The sequence below is a fragment of the Desarmillaria tabescens genome, assembly GCF_030435595.1.
Source record: "Desarmillaria tabescens strain CCBAS 213 chromosome Unknown EV420scaffold_8, whole genome shotgun sequence".
Classification (NCBI taxonomy): domain Eukaryota; kingdom Fungi; phylum Basidiomycota; class Agaricomycetes; order Agaricales; family Physalacriaceae; genus Desarmillaria; species Desarmillaria tabescens.
The window spans coordinates 871,775-891,693 of record NW_026848307.1 but is presented as its reverse complement, the minus strand read 5'-3'; the positions used below and the strand labels follow the sequence as shown (position 1 = coordinate 891,693).

General features: G+C 45.6%; 2 pseudogenes across 2 annotated transcripts; one reads left to right on the top strand and one right to left on the bottom strand.

The window, feature by feature from the left end:
- Nucleotides 1-14,004: 14,004 nt before the first annotated feature.
- Nucleotides 14,005-14,102, bottom strand: EV420DRAFT_t88 (annotated as a pseudogene). The gene has a single exon. The product of its transcript is annotated as a tRNA-OTHER (tRNA).
- Nucleotides 14,103-16,518: 2,416 nt separating this feature from the next.
- EV420DRAFT_t91 lies at nucleotides 16,519-16,616 on the top strand (annotated as a pseudogene). Its single transcript has one exon. The product of its transcript is annotated as a tRNA-OTHER (tRNA).
- The last annotated feature ends 3,303 nt before the right edge of the window (nucleotides 16,617-19,919 follow it).

The window sequence follows — 19,919 nt, the reverse complement described above, 5'->3', positions numbered from 1 at the left end:
TCTTATCCCTATCTCTCAGAACCCCGGACCTACCTATCTTATCTTTCAGACCCATGATATTCCGCTGGCACATCCCCTACCCATTTACCTGGTTGCCATCAACCCAATTTACAGCTGCCATACCCTGGATGACCAATGACCCTCATACACCATCATGCTTCTCTTGATGGCATCATACTTCTTAGTGGTTGGGCCCAAGTTGACTGCTGGTCAAGAGCAGTCTATGGGATGTGGCCTATTCAGATAGAGTCCCATGCAGATGCAGGTTGATATGCACTCTTTACTCTCATTCATTGGGAGTGCACTTCTTTTAGTGTCCTCACTCCTCATTCGTTAGCAGGTGCACTTCTCACTGCATATGCTCTTGTAGGTACTATTCTTAGTACAAGTCTAACATGTATTTAAGCTAGCCTATGCTGTGGCCTTAGACCCCAGCTTTGGCTAAGGTTATATACTCCTAACTCTTACAAGCTCCCTGCTTTTGCTATCTAAAAGTGATGCCTAACTTCTTGCAATCTACCAAATGTCTCTCTAACACTGAATCACTGAACACGAGTGATAGGATAGAGATCAGCCTTGGCTCAGATTAGAGTTAGTGCTTAACAAAAAAGTAGATGAAGGAAGCAGCTCTGTGGGTATATGTTGAATTTGAGCCTCAAGATCATCATAGAGAGCATTTCTGATGGTTCTGAGGGACTCTAAATGTCTGTGCCATGATCAGCACAAGTTTTACCAAGCCCTCTAATGAGGTTCTCCTTGTTAGAGGGCTTGGTTATCAGGCTAGGTCCTGATAGACTGAAAACTCTGTCAGGGGAGGTATAATTCCCCTGCTATGCTATGCATGGCATACAAGCATGAATTGTATGATATTATTTGCCATCACTGCTGTAGCAGGAGAAAAACTGCTCCTGCTTGGGTGAGATTTGCTTTTTGTTCATTTAAAAGGATGCATATTCTTGGAATGAATACATGCCAAGCATTTAGGCTATACAACCTATCATTTCACAACTTTGAGAACATGCAACCATGAGCAGCAGCTACCAGACAGGGCTGCTCACTCTGAGACATCAAGATAATCTTGCACATATGATGCACTCACAGATAAATTAAGGCCTTTGATGAGCTCAAACATTCAGAAATACATTATGAACTTCTATAGATACCCCTGCTGAGCTGAAGAGATGAAGGTGAGGCAAGCACAACTGCATAAGCTGCCTTGATGCTCATACAGGGAATTAATTAATTCAAACTCCAACATCTGAATTATTCTAGGACTTATTTGTACATAGTTAGGTCCTATTTAGGTCCAGTTTGGCCTACACCCATAAATCAACTGTCACCTCAAGCAGATAATGCAGATAACATAATGTCAGGATGAGGCAGTAAAAGTCCAGGGGCATAATGCCTTGAGTCAATTGATCAGGGTATGAAGACAGAGTATCATAGGGATCTCACCAGTCTCAGCATGCAAGAAGCTGACACCTGTCTTGGGATGAACACCCAGCAAGTGACAGAAATGTCAATGAGACTTGGCAAAGCACCTTCAATACACAAGGATCATCAAGTACAGATCCACTTTTACCATGTATAAGACAAGACCTTCTTTGACTGGCAGGGAACCAACATGGTTCTTGATGCAAGAGAATATAGCATCCTTTGTAAGGCATGCTTGCTTCACCTTCACTCTGTAATGTTTGTTGTACATATATGGGCATGACAAATTGAAGCGAATGCTGATGAAGTTATACTCAGTTGCATACAAAAGGGCTTGATTTATGACAAGTACATGTGGTATGGCATCAGGGAGAAGCATGAGAGAGGTCCAGATATGTGATTTCAGGACTGAGATTGTCATGAAGTTGTTGCAGCACCAAGAATTCAGATAGTTGAGAGCATGCTGGAGCCTCTGTGGTGAAAACAACATCAAGACAATGTCATCAGCATGCTCAATATGAGAGATGTGGACCTCCTCCCAGATCACATTGTCAGGATGATCTGGCACAATGAAGTCAGAGAAGTAAATATTCCACAGAGAAGGAGACAAAGTGTCTCTAGGGATGCCCACTGTACCTATATATAGGTATAGCCATAAGGTTTACAGTGATCTGACAGGTATGAGTCACCTGTATCTGTACCATATCCACCACATCAAGCAGGCTCGACAGTATGGTATACAGTATAGCCATAATATGGGTGTACAGTACATACGGCCACAAAGGGCAACCATTGGCATCAATTCATACCTGGAGATATGCTTAGCTGTTAAGCACTAACTCTAATCTGAACCAAAGCATGATTGTTAGTGACCAATTAATCCAAACAATAACAAATAAGCCCAGTCACTCACGTTCGGTGATTCTGGGTCTGTTGCCTTGCAGGACTAGCCACTAAGTTCTAGTTTGCGAAGAGTGAGCAATCACTGCTGTGGTAAGCCGGTATTTTGAGGGGGTCAAATACCTTTGTGTTTTTTGCACTGTATTTTAGTCGCAAATCCACCTGAGAAAAGATTGAGCCAAAACCTGACTGTTTTTGGAAAGAATTTACCTAAGAGGATTTCGGGGGTAAATCCCACTCAAAAAATGATGTGTATTTTGATCTGTATTTGGAAGGAAAGTTTTGGCATACAAAGACAGATAAAAATATGGACTGTCTTTGTTCTGGGATTTACATAAGGGATTTGTTGGGGATTTGGGCTCCAAATCCCAAACAAATACTCAACCCTTTGTCTGTTGGCTGACATAGGTATTTGGTTTGGGATTTGGAGCTCAAATCCCCAACAAATCCCTTATGTAAATCTCAGAACAAAGACAGTCCATATTTTTATCCGTCTTTGTATGCCAAAACTTTCCTTCCAAATACAGATCAAAATACACATCGGTTTTTGAGTGGGATTTACCCCCGAAATCCTCTTAGGTAAATTCTTTCCAAAAACAGTCAGGTTTTGGCTCAATCTTTTCTCAGGTGGATTTGCAACTAAAATACAGTGCAAAAAACACAAAGGTATTTGACCCCCTCAAAATACCGGCTTACCACAGCAGTGAATGGATATTGGGTGTATAAACTTTAGTCCAAAGCTAAGGTCTAGGATCATTGCTGAGGACTCTTAAATACATGTTCAGGTATTCTAATAATAGCTACTGTACATGTATTACAGTTTTACCCCTATTTTCCTTATCTTATCTTATCCTTATCCCTCAGAACCCCAGACCTGCCTATCTTATTTCTCGGACCCACAATATTCCACTGGCACACTCCTTACCCGTTTACCCAGTTGCCGTCACCCCAGTTCACAGCTGCTGCATCCTGGATGACCAACAAGCTGCATGCACCATCACACTTCTCTTGATGGCATCATGCTTCTTAGTAGTTGGACAGGAGTCGACCGCTAGTCGAGGGTGGTCTACGGGATGCAGCCCATTCAGACAGAGTCCCATGCAGACACAGGTGACATGTGCTCTTTACTCTCATTCATTGGGAGTGCACTTCTTTTAGTGTCCTCCCTCCTCATTCGTTGAAAGGTGCACTTCTCGCTGCACGTGCCCTTGTAGATACTATTATTAGTACAAGTCTAACATGTATTTAAGCTAGCCTATGCTGTGGCCTTAGACCCCAGCTTCGGCTAAGGTTATATACTCCTAACTCTTACAAGCTCCTTGCTTTCACTATAAGTGATGGCTAACTTCTCACAATCAACCAACACCTCTCTAACACTGAATCACCGAATGTGAGTGACAGGATAGAGATCAGCCTTGGTTCAGATTAGAGTTAGTGCATAACAATTAGCCGAAGCTTGCCCTTACTACCCTTACCGTTGATAATGATAACTGTACCGCTTCAAGGCAGTCACTGTTATACTTCCAAAAGAAAAGAAATCTTCAGCCCGTTATTTAAAATGGCACCCACCATACCTTGAGACTATAAACACTCATTGTGGTACAATGAACTTTATGCCTCTCACCCCCTCAGACTGCACCACCATTATCTTCAGAAGTACCTTCAGTATCTTGACACTATTAACTGCAGTTGCAGTTATCCACATTACCTGACCAACCCGATGCCAAAGAGCACCGACCCCTGGAAGAGGGAGAGTACATGGACTCAATGGCTCAGCAACAGGAACCTTGCAAACAGGAAGCACCATCCAGCTCAGGTCAGTCACACCATGGCCAAGGGGGGAGTGAGACACACTTCGACCTCCCTTATCCGATGGAGAAGACCAAGCCCCCACACTCAAGCTTCAGAGCGAGGATCAGCGAGACGGTGAAGGCGAAGAATCCCTTCAGGAAGAAGACCTCAGATGACTCAGCATCCCTCCAGATGACAGAGACGACCGAGTTGACCCCAGGTTTACTACCGAGTACTGGACCAATACGAACGGGTCCTGGGATGCCATGACCTGGGGCGATGACAATGACTCCAGGAAGCCATCAATCTCCTCCACAGAGTTATCAGCAGCCATCCCAGGGTTCGACAATGATGGAAGGCATCTCTATCGAAGGGGAATGAGTGGGTTCTACATCAACATATTCAACCGAATCGTCCATGGACGAACCCGGCGAAGAACCACCTTTGAAGAAGGTGAAAACCCATTCCTCCCTGCCCAGGACAGAGGAGACGTATGGGGAGTGGGTGACGCAGGAGGACATCGAAGAGATGAATCTCCAGAGCTGGAGTGGCATGACGCTCCAACCTCTCTCTTGTCATACACCCCCGATGGAACCTATAGAGTTGAAGGACCCCCTTCATGGTGGGACGACAATTCTGTCCATGAGTCAGACTTTGTCTGGCCATCTCCCCAACCCGATGATGTGCTCAGTAACGGGCAGCGCACAAATGAAACAAGCATCTAGATCGTCAATCTAGATATCAAATCACACACACACACTATCACTAATGTATATAAGTTCAAGGGTGAGTATGATAGAAGCACTTGCGATGTACTTAGATTTAGATAATCTGGTGGGGTTTTGTCTGAAACCAACTTCAATTCTTCTTTCAAAGTGTTTTACACAAAGTACACTAGTCCGCGATAGCAGGGTTTTATGAACTGGTTTTGTAAGGTATAGTCGAGCAAGTTATACTCATTTCAACGTCATCTAGAAGAGCTTCTAGCGGACACTTCAAATAATCAAACAACCAAAGACTCCGAGGTCTACAAAGAGTGCAAAATCACTCTACAAAGAACGCTCAGGTTCTGACTTCAAGTACAAGACTTGCAAAGAGTACACAGACTCTGGAGTTCCTTGAACTTGACGATTGTTCGAACTTAAAGTGTTCTAGGGCTTATTTTACTTCAACTAGATGAGGTCTTTTGACTTAAAGTCGACTCAGCACGTCTAGATCACTAATCTCGGAGAGAGAGAGCACGAGGCCTTTGTCCGCAGAGCAGTTCAATTAACTAGCAAGGCACAAATGCGGGGATGGCTCTACTTCCTATTTAACTCTTCTAGATTACTGTAGTCACCCTTATGGGTTGACTTTGGTAACTTAATTCACTTCAGTCGAGGATATGCAATAAAACCAGTGATTGATTAGGTAGCTATACAGACTACTAGCACAAACACGGGGGAATGCTTTCCTCCCGTTATGCGTCTAGTCGCTGCTAATTTATATGATTCATGTTCTAGGTATAGGAGCCCGTATCTACAGTAATTATGGTACGAGCTTTGGAATTAATACAAATGGTGAGTCACTATCCTACAAGTATCACGCCATCCCATAGTTTCTATTCAGTTCGACACGACTGCGCCAGGTTATTCTGTTGCCGAGGAGTGCCCTACTAGTCTGTGGGTGCTCCTTCTTCCATCTGCAAGGCTTGCCACGTGCTGTATGTATGAAATACTGCAGTATGCGCAGGATCTCGAGGATGTAACCACCAATCGCGATTGACTGCAGGTCCAAGATTATATTCTGTTGATCACTGCACGATCAAGATCGGTCATCTTGGTACCCAATGCGGCTATTCATTCTTCCAAGGTTATTCCTTTCCTAGCCTGAGTTGATCTCGAAGGCTGATCTGTTTCTCGACTTTAGCAATTTTTCTTGACAGGTTCTTTCTACTCGTCGAGGTGACGAGGCATCTAGTTCATTCCATTCTTTAACTTCTTGGTTTTTATACTCCATACAGACGAGTCCCCAAGATTTGACTGTAATAGTCTTGTTTAGGTGGGGCTTAGCTTGGCGTGTTGACGGCTGGTAGAATTGACTCTTCGAGACGTCGTTTCTAAGTCCGTTCTGTACTGCCGTGCTTTCATTCTTTATGTAGTATTTAGCTACCAGCGCGAAGCCTCCACTGTAGCTCTCTGTACTGCTTGTAGATTGCATAAACTGATGTAAAATCGCAAAATCTATGGGTAGCCTGATACCAGGCATATCACCGAGTCCGAAGTTCTCCCCCAGACTCTTATCACCATCGCCGACCTCAGAGATTTTGCAGAGCCACGTTTCGCCCACATCTCAGAGACTTCCACAAATGACGCCATCGAAGATGGACCCGACGATGTCGTATTCACCAAGTACTCTGACAGTAATAATGAGGAGCTCCCAGAGTACTACACCCACCCAGGATCCTCGATTAATGGGGGCCAGTGGGTCATCTTTCCAGGAGACACCCCAGAAGGAGACAGAATCCTCGACTGGTTTGCCAGAGACCAACCCTTTCTGGACCCTATCATCCTCCCGAACCGTGTCCCGAGAGAGCTTGACCAGACCCCTCCCCATCCATACCCCTACTGCAACTGCCCCATCTGTCGCCATCTCAGAGCCCTGGCCACGGTCGAGTACGAGGGAGCAAAGCCCCCTGCCGAGCTTGAACCCTTCCTTGCACCAGAGGGAGGATTCTTACCCGACAGTTATGATGGAGGTTTCCTCCCTCCCCGAGGACTATGGCCCTGGATCTGGAGATGTGAAGACGCCCTGGAGATCTGGGATGAGTACTGCTGATACTTCTGGGGCGTATGGCAGTGGAACGATGACTGGTATGCAGGATATATGATATTCTCCAGATACCAGGTCATTGGCTACCCGCCCAATCACGACAACAGGTCAGATCCCTGGACCAGAGCCGGGATGGTCATCAAACAATGGCTCCAGGAGGATGAGCCCAGTAGCCCCCATAGCGGAAGCCCCTCCGATGACCCACCCGAGTTCATCCAGGGCTCAAGCACAGGGGCTTATGGACCAGCAAATATATGATCTAACATGGCAGCAGATGTTAGAATGGACAAGCAGACAATTGCGGTACAATGTGGATTGGACCATGTCTGACCAAGGACAAGCATACAATGCTGCAGAACTAGGTTCCACACTGGAAGACAGGATACTTCACACCGAAACATGGTATCATGCCACCATTGACTGAAACAAATTACATCCCGACCACCCCGTAGCGCCAGGAAGGTGCTACGGTGAGGAATTGTTCCCTAACCTGGGAATAGTAGGCTCAGAAAACCTAATTCTGGACATTACCTGGGCACCTTCCAGCGCCTTAGGACTGGAAGTGGCAGGAGGAGGCACCTTCCATGCCCGTAGCATGGTCGGAGAATCCTCACAAACGGCGCCAATGGGAAAAACAGGTGAACCAGCACCTGCAGTTCCCAGAGGAGGTGGCAGTGGCCCAGGAGGACCAGGAGGAGGTGGAGGAGGACCTCCACCCATACCACCTCAACCTCCGGCGCAACCACCGTCACCCTGTAGTGATCAAAATCTCTGATCACTACCACGACCTACCAACCCCCCTCTGCCCCCCGACCCGCCAAATGGATGGGTTATCCCCGATGGACAACCCAACCCTTGGGGAAATGTAAAACTGACGCTGATAGAAGTCCCCAACAAATTCCATGGGAAGGCCAGTGACTTAGATCGCTTCTTTAATCACTGCGAATACTACTTCGAGGTCTTTGCCCAATACTTTGCACTTAACGAAGCATATGGGTATGGCCCAAGTCAAGTGGTCTTTGCAGCCCACCAATTTGGTGGGGAAGCGATGACCTGGTGGGTCCATCAGCAACGACACTACAAGGACCCACACAGCAGGAGACTTCGCCTCCCCTCCTGGGAAACCTTTCAGGAGAATGTCCGAGTACATTTCAGGGAGGTAGCGGAGGTCCAAATCAAGCGAATGCAATGGAAGAAACTGCAACAAGTGCAGTTCAAGACAGCCATCAAACTCTTCGAGAGATTCGAACAGCTGGCTGTGGAAGCCGAGCGCTTCCACAACGACGAGGAAATGGAGGAAGTCGTCGCCCTCGCAATCCGGCCCAATATCAAACAGATTATTATGGGTGGAGACAATATGTGGCCTACCACCTACTGGGAGTGGAGGCGCAGGGTCCTACAAGTGGACGAGAACTATTGAGTTCATCTCGCCCAAGGTGGGAAGTATCCCAGTGGGACCGCTGGTTCCAAGCCCGGAACAGCAGGGGGCTCTTTGAGTGGCTCGAAGGGCAAAAGGGATGCCACTGGATTCACCTACGGTGGTGAAGGTGAACCTATGGACATTGATCGTCTCAAAAGAGAAAAGCGATGTTTCTGGTGCAGACACACCGGACACCAGGGGCAGGACAATAAGTGCCTGCCTGACAAGTCAAAATGGTTGAAATTCCCCAAGAAAAAGCCATCAACTTTCACAACCCGCCTCTGAGCCGTTCTAGCAGAAATAGAGGAAGAAGACCTCGCTAGCTCAATAGAGATCGAGGAAATAAAAGAGATGCTGGCATAGGACTCTGCGATTCTACTTCGTTGGCTGGGGTTGATCATGGTGCACCTTATGACATGAATATCCACACTTATGTTGTATCTGTAGATACTTGTAACAATATATCATATTCATCCCACACTATGAAGGACTCACAAAACAAGAACGGTGTAGCAGGGGATTACCACCGCCCATCGGGCAATGAACCCTGAGGGTTGGGCACAAAAGGGTTGGACCTGACTAGCAACTCGAGGCTGTACCAGTGCGGGACAGATCTCGATCAGTCAATCGAGGATCCAGAAGCAACTCTTGATCATTCAATCAAGAACCCAGATCGAATTCTCGATCAACAGATCAAGAGTCCAGGTATGACCAGGAATGAAGCCCAGGATTGACGGGGCTCCTCGTGCCTGTCCCAGCCATCCGACGCTTACTTAAAAGCAGGAGGGGGACCCTCGAGTTTGCTCATCAACAGCATACATGGGATTTCTGCTGCTTTCACTAGCAATGAACCCCACCAGTCAAGTCCTAGTACTGGTGGTACCGGCTGTGTCCAAGCCACTGCAAATAACCCTTTGGAGCGCACATACGATGCAGCGGAATTTACCAGTTCAGCAGGCAACCAGGGTGGAACCCTGGGGGTGCGACGTCGTTGTTCCCTGTGGGTGACGTCCGCCATATGGGAGGTCAAAACAAGGACTATATAGTCCAACTCCCAGGAAAGCCACATATAGTGGCGGTGGATCCAGACGATGGTGAACTGGCACCTCCTCCATGCACCAAGGTTCTCCGACAACAGACCACTTCAGTGATGGTGAGGTTGGAGAATCCAGGCGAGCCTAGGGATGAGGCCGAGGGCCAATGGGGTCCAGCAGACCCGATGGCGGACTGTTGTAAAGCCTCAGGAGGCAACCCAGCACCATACGTGGAACCAAGTAGAAAGGATAACCAGGGAACGGCCACCTCTATCCTAGAGGACATCGGCTGAAAAGGCTCAATCGCCCACAAGGATCAAGTGGGCCAAACAGGGGAGAGAGGCTCCCCTTCCCAGGTACATGCCTCCTTATAGGATGATGCTAACGGCAAAGGCAATCCTAGTTATTTAAAGAGTTTACAGAACTCTCCAAAATCCAGTGAAGTCCCAACTAACCCGAGTGGGTGTCCGCACTGAGGTGAAAGGGAACTGACCGGTGTTGCGACTGCAGCCTATTTACGCATGTAATTTTGCAATCTAGAGTGTTTTACACGCATACTGAGAAATAGTGAGCAAACGGACTAAAACTACGCGTCGACACTAATGCTACGCAGTGCAATGATATGGAATATAACTTATGGCATAAGAAGCAACGGGATTCTAAACAGGACTTAGTCACAGCACTGTACCTGACAGGCATGCATGATGAGAAGGCCAAACCCTATACCCAATGCCTTAGGCTCTAACTTACAAGCACACTCGTGGGAGCTAGATAAAACCTTGAAGATTGCACTGGCACTGAGAACACTTAGTGCGCTCGCTAACTGTGACGCGCCATACCTGAAAATCCAGGGAAATCCTTAAGCGAGGTGACAGATATCACCGGCACGAGCTTGGGCAATGGGCTTCGGCCGAAGTCCGCGAGCCCGCGTTCCATTGTTCTGAGTCCCATTGTTTGAAGACTCACTCATTGCCGTGTCTACGAGAAGCCTCAGTGAATCCAAGAAAGAAGTCCTGAATGACATACACCAGAACTGATAGTTCCATGCGCCTAGACCTGTCGGTTGCTAGAGAACGAGCCCGCGGGTGTCGGGAGAGCACCTCTTGGCACGCGTTTAGTGAGCTCACTATAGAAATGAGACTAAAACTGGGAAGTCCGACTCGGATGCTCAGTAAGGCGGCGGTGGCAATGTGCTACGCATGTAGGAGTCTGGGTACTGCGCAATGTTTGTAATTCTAATTCCCCTGTAGTATAAGTAGACTGGTTACAGTAGGTAGAGGCCAAGTTTCGAGCCCCCGAGTTCCCGTGCACGTGTTGAAGGTGGTACTGTAACAAAGGATCAGTTTGTGACTTCGAGCTGTGCATAGAATTAGCGAGCTCACTCAGAGAAATACGAGATACCCTTTTGATAAGACTTTTGAGAACTTAGTCAGAGCGAATATGAATCAGTGATGCTGTTTCTGTTCTGTTAAGTGTGATAAGTCTGTTCGGAGAATGTGTTGAAGTGGAAATCTGAGATCTGTCCTGTTCTGTTCCATTCTGTTCTGTTCTGTTTCAGTCTGTTCCGTGTCAGTTCTGTTCGAAATTCCGTTTCTGAATCTGTTTTCCGAGCACTTCTGAAGTGTTCTTGAGTCGAGATAACCTGCTGGAGTTAGTTGGAGAACCCCTACATACAGTTGTGTAGCGAGCGGGCTAAGTCAGTGCTTGCCTGTGGTGTTCTTTTAGCGAGCTCACTAAAGTTTCGGCATGTATTGCCTCTGTTTCTGTTGGGATCAGTGTCCCTTGTGTATTATAACTCAAATCTGCCTTGAAGGTTGCGTCGTGCCAGTGAACGATCTTCCTGTAAAAAGTTCCTAGACTTAGGAATTCATTAGAGAAAGCTTAGCTTCGCTAAGAGCGCTGAGAATAAGAGAAACTCTTCGAGATATTGAAGTATAGTTGGATCGCATTAGAAATAATCGCTCCCCCTAGAACTTACAAGGGTGATTGTAGTTTGTGTAGTTGTGTGAGTGTGTGTGTGGGTTTTTGAGGTTCGCCTTTTAGCCCGCTCACTATTCCACAGGTGCCCACAGCCAGCCTCTTCACCGGTCGCACGGTCATAGGAGCAGGGCCTTTGCAGCCTATGGACTGCGACGATGAGAGGAAGACCCCGATATCTCCAATATCGGAGGAGTACTCTCAGGGCTCCCAATGGCTAAAGCCCTTTGGAGCTGCCTGGACTCGGTGAGCTATGTGACTCGCCAAGACCCCAGGAGAGAAGATATCACTTCTCAAACAGTGGGTCCACCCTCAATGACAAACAGAGGTGGATGAGCCACTGGTAACTGACCTGGAAAACCAAGTTGGGGAGTCCTATCTGGACGAATACCGAAAGCTGGAACATATGGACCAGCTTACCAAACCACCCCAATATGTCCAAGGAGTGAAGGGGCAAAATATCACAATCACCTTACAATTGGAAACCTTCGATACCATGGCTCATCACTCTGCAAAAGCCCTGATCGACAGTGGCTGTACAGGGAGCACTATTGACTGACAGTGGACCCATGATCATGGCATTACCACACATAAAGCAGCTCACCCCACTCTGGTCTATAATGCAGATGGTACCCAAAACAAAGGTGGTGATATCACCAAGTTCGCTGAAGTCCGACTCAAGATCAGAGATCACAGCGAACGTATCGAGTTAGCAGTCGTTGATCTAGGAACCACACCCATCTTCCTAGGACATGATTGGCTACAAAGGCACAACCCACTCATCGACTGGGACACAGGTTCAGTAACTTTAGCATGATGCGATTGCCGCAAGATACTGTTCCGCCTTCCAGACAAGGATCCAGAACAACAGTGGGGAACTGAAGTCGAAGATGAGGATACAATCCTCATCATAGACTTTGAGGAGGCCTTCCATATATAAGCAGTGGGGCATAAAGCCAATGACCTGGCAGCCAAGGCCCATGAGGGGAAGGAAGTGAAATCATTCGAGGAAATTATCCCCGAACATTACTGAGACTTCGTCAACGTTTTCGCCAAAGAAAACTTCGATGAACTTCCACCCCTCTAGACTGCAAGATATATCCCTTGAATCCAAAGGAACAAGAGGAATTGGACAAATTCCTCAATGAAAACCTGGCCACTGGCCAAATTTGACCCTCCAAGTCCTCTATGGTGTCCTCCTTTTTCTTTGTCAAGAAAAAGGATGGAAAGCTGCAGCTAGTACAAGACTACCGCAAGCTTAACAAAATAACCATCAAAAATCGCTATCCTTTACCACTTATTTCCGACCTTATGGATAAGCTCAAGGATGTGAGGTATTTCACTAAGCTAGACGTCTGTTGGGGATACAACAACATCCAAATCAAGAAGGGAGATGAATTCAAGGCCACATTTCACACTAACCAAGGACTCTATGAGCCCATGGTCATGTTCTTTGGACTAACCAATTCACCTGCCATGTTCCAGTGGATGATGAATGATATCTTTAAAGATCTCATTGCTCAGGGGAAGGTCACCATTTATTTGGATGACATCCTCATCTTCATGAAGGACAAGGTGGAACACCAAAGAATTGTGCGAGAGGTCCTAAAGATTTTGCGCAAGAACAAGTTGTTCTTGAAAGCAGAACAATGTGAATTCGAGGTACTCAAGACTGAGTACCTTGGAGTCATTATCAGCGAAGAGTCCATTAAAATGGATCCAATAAAAATTGCTGGTATCATGGACTGGCTGGCGCCCTCCAAGAAGCAGGAACTACAATCATTCCTAGGATTTACCAATTTTTACTGACAATTTATCTGGCACTATAGTGCGATTGTCAAACTGATGACAAAACTCACAGGGAAAGTCCCTTGGACATGGGGGAAGGAACAACAAGAAGCATTTGAAGAGCTCAAATGTCAATTCGCAACGGGAGTCGTTTTGGCAATGCCAAATGACTACAACAAATTTCACATGGAGGCAGACTCCAGCAAAGGGGCAATTGGGGCCATCCTGTCACAGGAACAGGAAGGGAAATGGCATCCAATTGCATTTCTATTGAAGTCTCTTTCTGCGACAGAATGGAATTACAAGATTTATGACAAGGAACTACTAGCAATAATGATCGTCTTGGAAGAATGGCAACATTATCTCATGGGTGCCTGTCAAGATTTCGAAATCTGGATGGATCACTCGAACCTACAATATTTCCGCAAACCTCAGAAACTCAATCGCAGACAAGCGCGATGGGTCACTGAGTTGGCGGAATACCATTTCACACTCAACCACAAACCAGGAGCGTCCAACAGGAAAGCTGACCTCTTGAGTTGGCAGGCTGATCACGATCAAGGGAAAAAGGATAATGATGATATTATCCTCCTAAAGCCAGAATTCTTCCATGCTCTAGTAATGCCAATAGAGGAAGAAATTCACAGCAAAATTTGAAGAGTGACCAGCAATCACCAATGATCAGCCTGGTCTGCTAGATTTCTGTTTGAAAGGTGTTAGTTGACAGTTAATTGTGATACATCAGGAGTGTCAGTTTACATCCAGCCCATATACAGTAATTCCATCAGGATGACAAAGTGGCTTAGTAAGCTTCCCAATCTGTGTCAATAATGGCATCATTAGAAAAGAGAGCAATTCCGGGAATTGAACCCAAAACCTCAAAAATAAATCCAATAATGTCACAGGACTTTCTCGAGCAGGCATGCTAACCACTACACCATACTGGCATTATATATCTTTTCATCCCTTAATATTCATGACCTCATATTGATGCCCTCCCTTTGCTCCGCTCTGGTGCGCTCTTTTGCCTTTTTAGGCTCCCCAAATCAGCCCATCAATTTTGGCTGGATCCAGTGGCAGTGCCGCATTTTTAATACCCAAAATAGGGGCTATTTTCCGGTCAAAATACCTATTGGGCTATTCTCAGGCTACTGGCTGGGCCAGGGGATGGCACTATAATCTGTATAGACATAAACAACATAAAATAGAGCCCTCTAATGATGCATAGGAGCCCTGTATAGTGGGATAAAAGGGTAATATAATGAAAATCGCATAAATATTCGCTTTTGGGGGCTGCTGCATGCATTGGATCAGCTGGAGGACTTCACCAATCGATTCCCTGACCTTGAAAACACCCAAACGACCCCTCCACAGTACTTTTGGCACACTTTATTCCTGGAGATAAACGAAAATATTCGCTTTTTAGGGTGCAGCATGCTCCAGATCGCTTTGAAAACATTACCAGTCGAATCCTATGCTATAAAAACCCTAGAATACATCCTCCTTCGTAATATAGGTCCAGTATAATACAGTATAAAAGGGGGTATTAGGGGGCATACATCGATTATTTTGTTTTTCGCACTTCGGATGGCCTGGGGAGCATCACCAATGGATTCCCTGGTATTAAAAACCCCAAAACAACTCCAGCCTTCATTTATAGGGTCTCAAAAACGACAGAAATAATGCAGTTTAGGAGGAGCACATGTAATAAATCCTATTTCTGGGCTTCGGACCACTTCTGAGTTTTGTCTATTGTGTTTATTGACCTAAATAACACTCAAATGACCCCACAGGACAAAGGAAACCATCAGAAATACATGATAAAAAGAGTAATAGGGGGATGGAGGAGACATACCTTATATTTCGCATTTCTAATAGTTAGAGAGGGTATTCTTGTTATATAACAGACTATATATATTGTACAATGGTGTGTACGAAGCCCCATGGATATCCGAAATGTATTGAATGAGATATGAGCAGATCATTCTGTAAAACAGGAGGAGCACATCCCATATTTCGATGTTCTGCTCATTCTATGGCCTGGGGATCATCAGATTCGGATTCCTTGACCCAAAAAACAGTAGGGCCACCTATCATCCATGGTATTCAGATGTTCAAACTCCGAAGTACAAGATGTTCTCTCATTTGTTACTTATATTGTCCTGTAGCTACATATGGCTGTATGTGTTATCTGGGTAAAATGGCTCCTATGGATGACAGGTGGCCCTACTGTTTTTTGGGTCAAGGAATCCGAATCTGATGATCCCCAGGCCATAGAATGAGCAGAACATCGAAATATGGGATGTGCTCCTCCTGTTTTACAGAATGATCTGCTCATATCTCATTCAATACATTTCGGATATCCATGGGGCTTCGTACACACCATTGTACAATATATATAGTCTGTTATATAACAAGAATACCCTCTCTAACTATTAGAAATGCGAAATATAAGGTATGTCTCCTCCATCCCCCTATTACTCTTTTTATCATGTATTTCTGATGGTTTCCTTTGTCCTGTGGGGTCATTTGAGTGTTATTTAGGTCAATAAACACAATAGACAAAACTCAGAAGTGGTCCGAAGCCCAGAAATAGGATTTATTACATGTGCTCCTCCTAAACTGCATTATTTCTGTCGTTTTTGAGACCCTATAAATGAAGGCTGGAGTTGTTTTGGGGTTTTTAATACCAGGGAATCCATTGGTGATGCTCCCCAGGCCATCCGAAGTGCGAAAAACAAAATAATCGATGTATGCCCCCTAATACCCCCTTTTATACTGTATTATACTGGACCTATATTACGAAGGAGGATGTATTCTAGGGTTTTTATAGCATAGGATTCGACTGGTAATGTTTTCAAAGCGATCTGGAGCATGCTGCACCCTAAAAAGCGAATATTTTCGTTTATCTCCAGGAATAAAGTGTGCCAAAAGTACTGTGGAGGGGTCGTTTGGGTGTTTTCAAGGTCAGGGAATCGATTGGTGAAGTCCTCCAGCTGATCCAATGCATGCAGCAGCCCCCAAAAGCGAATATTTATGCGATTTTCATTATATTACCCTTTTATCCCACTATACAGGGCTCCTATGCATCATTAGAGGGCTCTATTTTATGTTGTTTATGTCTATACAGATTATAGTGCCATCCCCTGGCCCAGCCAGTAGCCTGAGAATAGCCCAATAGGTATTTTGACCGGAAAATAGCCCCTATTTTGGGTATTAAAAATGCGGCACTGCCACTGGATCCAGCCAAAATTGATGGGCTGATTTGGGGAGCCTAAAAAGGCAAAAGAGCGCACCAGAGCGGAGCAAAGGGAGGGCATCAATATGAGGTCATGAATATTAAGGGATGAAAAGATATATAATGCCAGTATGGTGTAGTGGTTAGCATGCCTGCTCGAGAAAGTCCTGTGACATTATTGGATTTATTTTTGAGGTTTTGGGTTCAATTCCCGGAATTGCTCTCTTTTCTAATGATGCCATTATTGACACAGATTGGGAAGCTTACTAAGCCACTTTGTCATCCTGATGGAATTACTGTATATGGGCTGGATGTAAACTGACACTCCTGATGTATCACAATTAACTATCAACTAATAGTGTTTGATGCATCAAAGTAGCAGCTACAGGTGCAATGATGGGACAAAGGAATTGCTTCAAGCCTCAGTCATGAGAAGGGGGTCATCGAAAAGGACCACCTTTTCCACTATGATGGATATATCTACGTCCCTCGTGATCACACACTACAAGGGGAGCTCATCTCCCATTACCATGACCACATCTCAGCAGGACACCCAGGAATCGAAAAGACCAAGGAATTGATCCTAAGAGATTACTGGTGGTCTAAACTACAAAGAGATGTGGAAACCTACATATGAGGATGCGAAGTGTGTCAAAGGACAAAAACCAACATGCAGCGGAAGGCAGCCCTGCTACATCCCAACGCCATACCATCTTGACCTTGGGAACATATCTCAGTCGATATGGTCACTGGATTTCCAGAATCTAAGGGCTACGATGCAGTGCTAGTCATTGTAGACCGATTCTCAAAATATATCTTGCTGATTCCATGCACGAAAGAACTCTCATCGAGTGGATGGGCCAAAATCCTATGTGATGAGATCATTTGCCGATTTGGGGTCACCCCCTCCAAAGTCATCTCTGACCAGGGACCCCAATTCGTATCGAAATTCATCACCGAGCTATACGCAATGATGAATATTCAAGGAAATCCGTCAATGGCTTATCACCCTCAGACGGATGGACAAACGGAATGGGTTAACCAAGAACTCAAAAAGTACCTTTGAGTTTTCATTAACCACAAACAGGACGACTGGAGTGAATGGCTGCAGTGGGCAGCATTCGCTCACAACAACTGCCAACACTCTGCAATGGGCTTCTCCCCCATCAAAATAGTCTTTGGACGAGATGGGGAGATTCACCCAACCATGGTGAGGCCGTCGGAAACACCATCGGTAACTGACTTCGTTGAAAGCCTCCAGAGAGTATGCAAACAAGTGGAACACTCTCTGAATAAAGCTGCCAAGGTTATGAGAAAGGCTTATGACAAACACACTCATCCTGTGCAGGAATACCAACCAGATGACAAAGTCTGGTTGGATTCAACCAACCTTCACCTTCCCCGACCGGCGAAAAAGCTAGATAACAAACGTGTTGGCCCCTTTGAAATAATCTCCAAAAAGGGACCCTCCACATACGAACTAAAGCTACCGCCAGGATGGAAGATCCATAACAAGTTCAACGAACGATACCTAACTTTGTATGTCCCTCCGGAGTTTTCCAACCAGGAAAAACCTCTGCCACCTGAGCTGGAACTCATGGAAGGTGAAGAAAAATACGAAGTAGAAGAACTACTTCAGGACCATGACTGTATCATCAGCTGAGGACACAGCCAGAGACCATAACAGAATATTTGGTCAAGTGGAAGGGATACCCAGTGGAGGAAGCTACCTAGGTCAAGAGGAGCAATCTCGCCCATGCTGAAGAACTTGTCAAACAATATGAGAACAAAGAAGACCACGTAGAGGATCACAATTTATAACACTTGGAAAACAAAGGGGGATGTATAACCATATCATCTCCTGGCTCTTCAACTGAGAACCCAACACTCTTTCCAATCTCAAATAGGAATCATACCGATCCATTATCCTTCAACGAACAGGGCTTTTATTCATCAGACACAGATGAAGACATCTTCAAAGATGAGCATTCCATGTCTCCTCTAATGACTCAGACCGACCCCAGCTTCTCTCTAGAAGAATGGGGCATGTCTGCTTTGGAACAAAACAGGGACTATGAATCAGATATAGAATCTACTAACTCCCTCGACTCAGGGAGTGAGTACATCTAAAGGACTGTCGGGACAACAGTCTTAGTCGGAGGGTATTATTACAGTTTTACCCTTATTTTTCTTATCTTATCTTATCCTTATCCCTCAGAACCCCAGACCTGCCTATCTTATCTCTCGGACCCACAATATTCCACCAGCACACTCCTTACCTGTTTACCTGGTTGCTGTCACCCCAGTTCATAGCTGCCGCATCCTGGATGACTGACAAGCTGCATGCACCATCATGCTTCTTAGTAGTTGGACAGGAGTCGACCGCTAGTCGAGGGCGGTCTACAGGATGCAGCCCATTCAGATGGAGTCCCATGCAGACACAGGTGACATGCGCTCTTTACTCTCATTCGTCGGGAGTGCACTTCTTTTAGTGTCCTCCCTCCTCATTCATTGAAAGGCACACTTCTCACTGCACGTGCCCTTGTAGATACTATTATTAGTACAAGTCTAACATGTATTTAAGCTAGCCTACGCTGTGGCCTTAGACCCAGCTTCAGCTAAGGTTATATACTCCTAACTCTTACAAGCTCCTTGCTTTCGCTATAAGTGACGCCTAACTTCTCACAATCAACCAACGCCTCTCTAACACTGAATCACCGAATGCAAGTGACAGGATAGAGATCAGCCTTGGTTCAGATTAGAGTTAGTACATAACAACATGCGACTGTCTGTTGGTACTCGTCTATTAATGTGTTAGAGTGTTGCAGCTTGTAACGAGCCATAGTAAAGCATAGCAGTCCATGGTGTTCGTGTGGGACTGGTAGGACAAGCTCATGCTAGAATAACTGCTCTTCTCCTAAGCATGCAGCAAGATAAAGTATAAGCACTGTCAAGTCCAGATAAGATAAAGAAAAATTGTAACAATGATCTCTATCCTGTCACTTGCATTCTGTGATTCAGTGTTAGAGAGTGTTTGGCAGATTGTGAGAAGTTAGGGCATCACTTAAATAGTGAAAGCAAGGAGCTTATAAGAGTTAGGAGTGTATAACCTTAGCCAAAGCTGGGGTCTAAGGCCACAGCATAGGCTAGCTTAAATACATGCTAGACTTGTACTAATAACAGTGCCTACTAGGGTGTGTGCATTGAGAAGTGCACTCTGTAGCAAATGAGGAGTGAGGATACTGAAAGAAGTGTGTCCCCAGCAAATGAGAGTAAAGAGCACATATCACCTGCATCGACACGGGACTCCGTCTGAGCAGTCCCCATCCTGTAGACCACCTTCAACTAGCAGTCTGTATTGCTGAACCACTTGGAAGCATGATGCCATCAGGAGAAGCATGATAGCACATGTGGTACATTGGTCATCTGAGATGTGGTGATGGGGTGTACCCCGTTTTGAACTTGGATTATGTTTTCTTTATAGTAATATTCAGTTAGCCAGATTTAGTAGTTACAGATAGTTTAG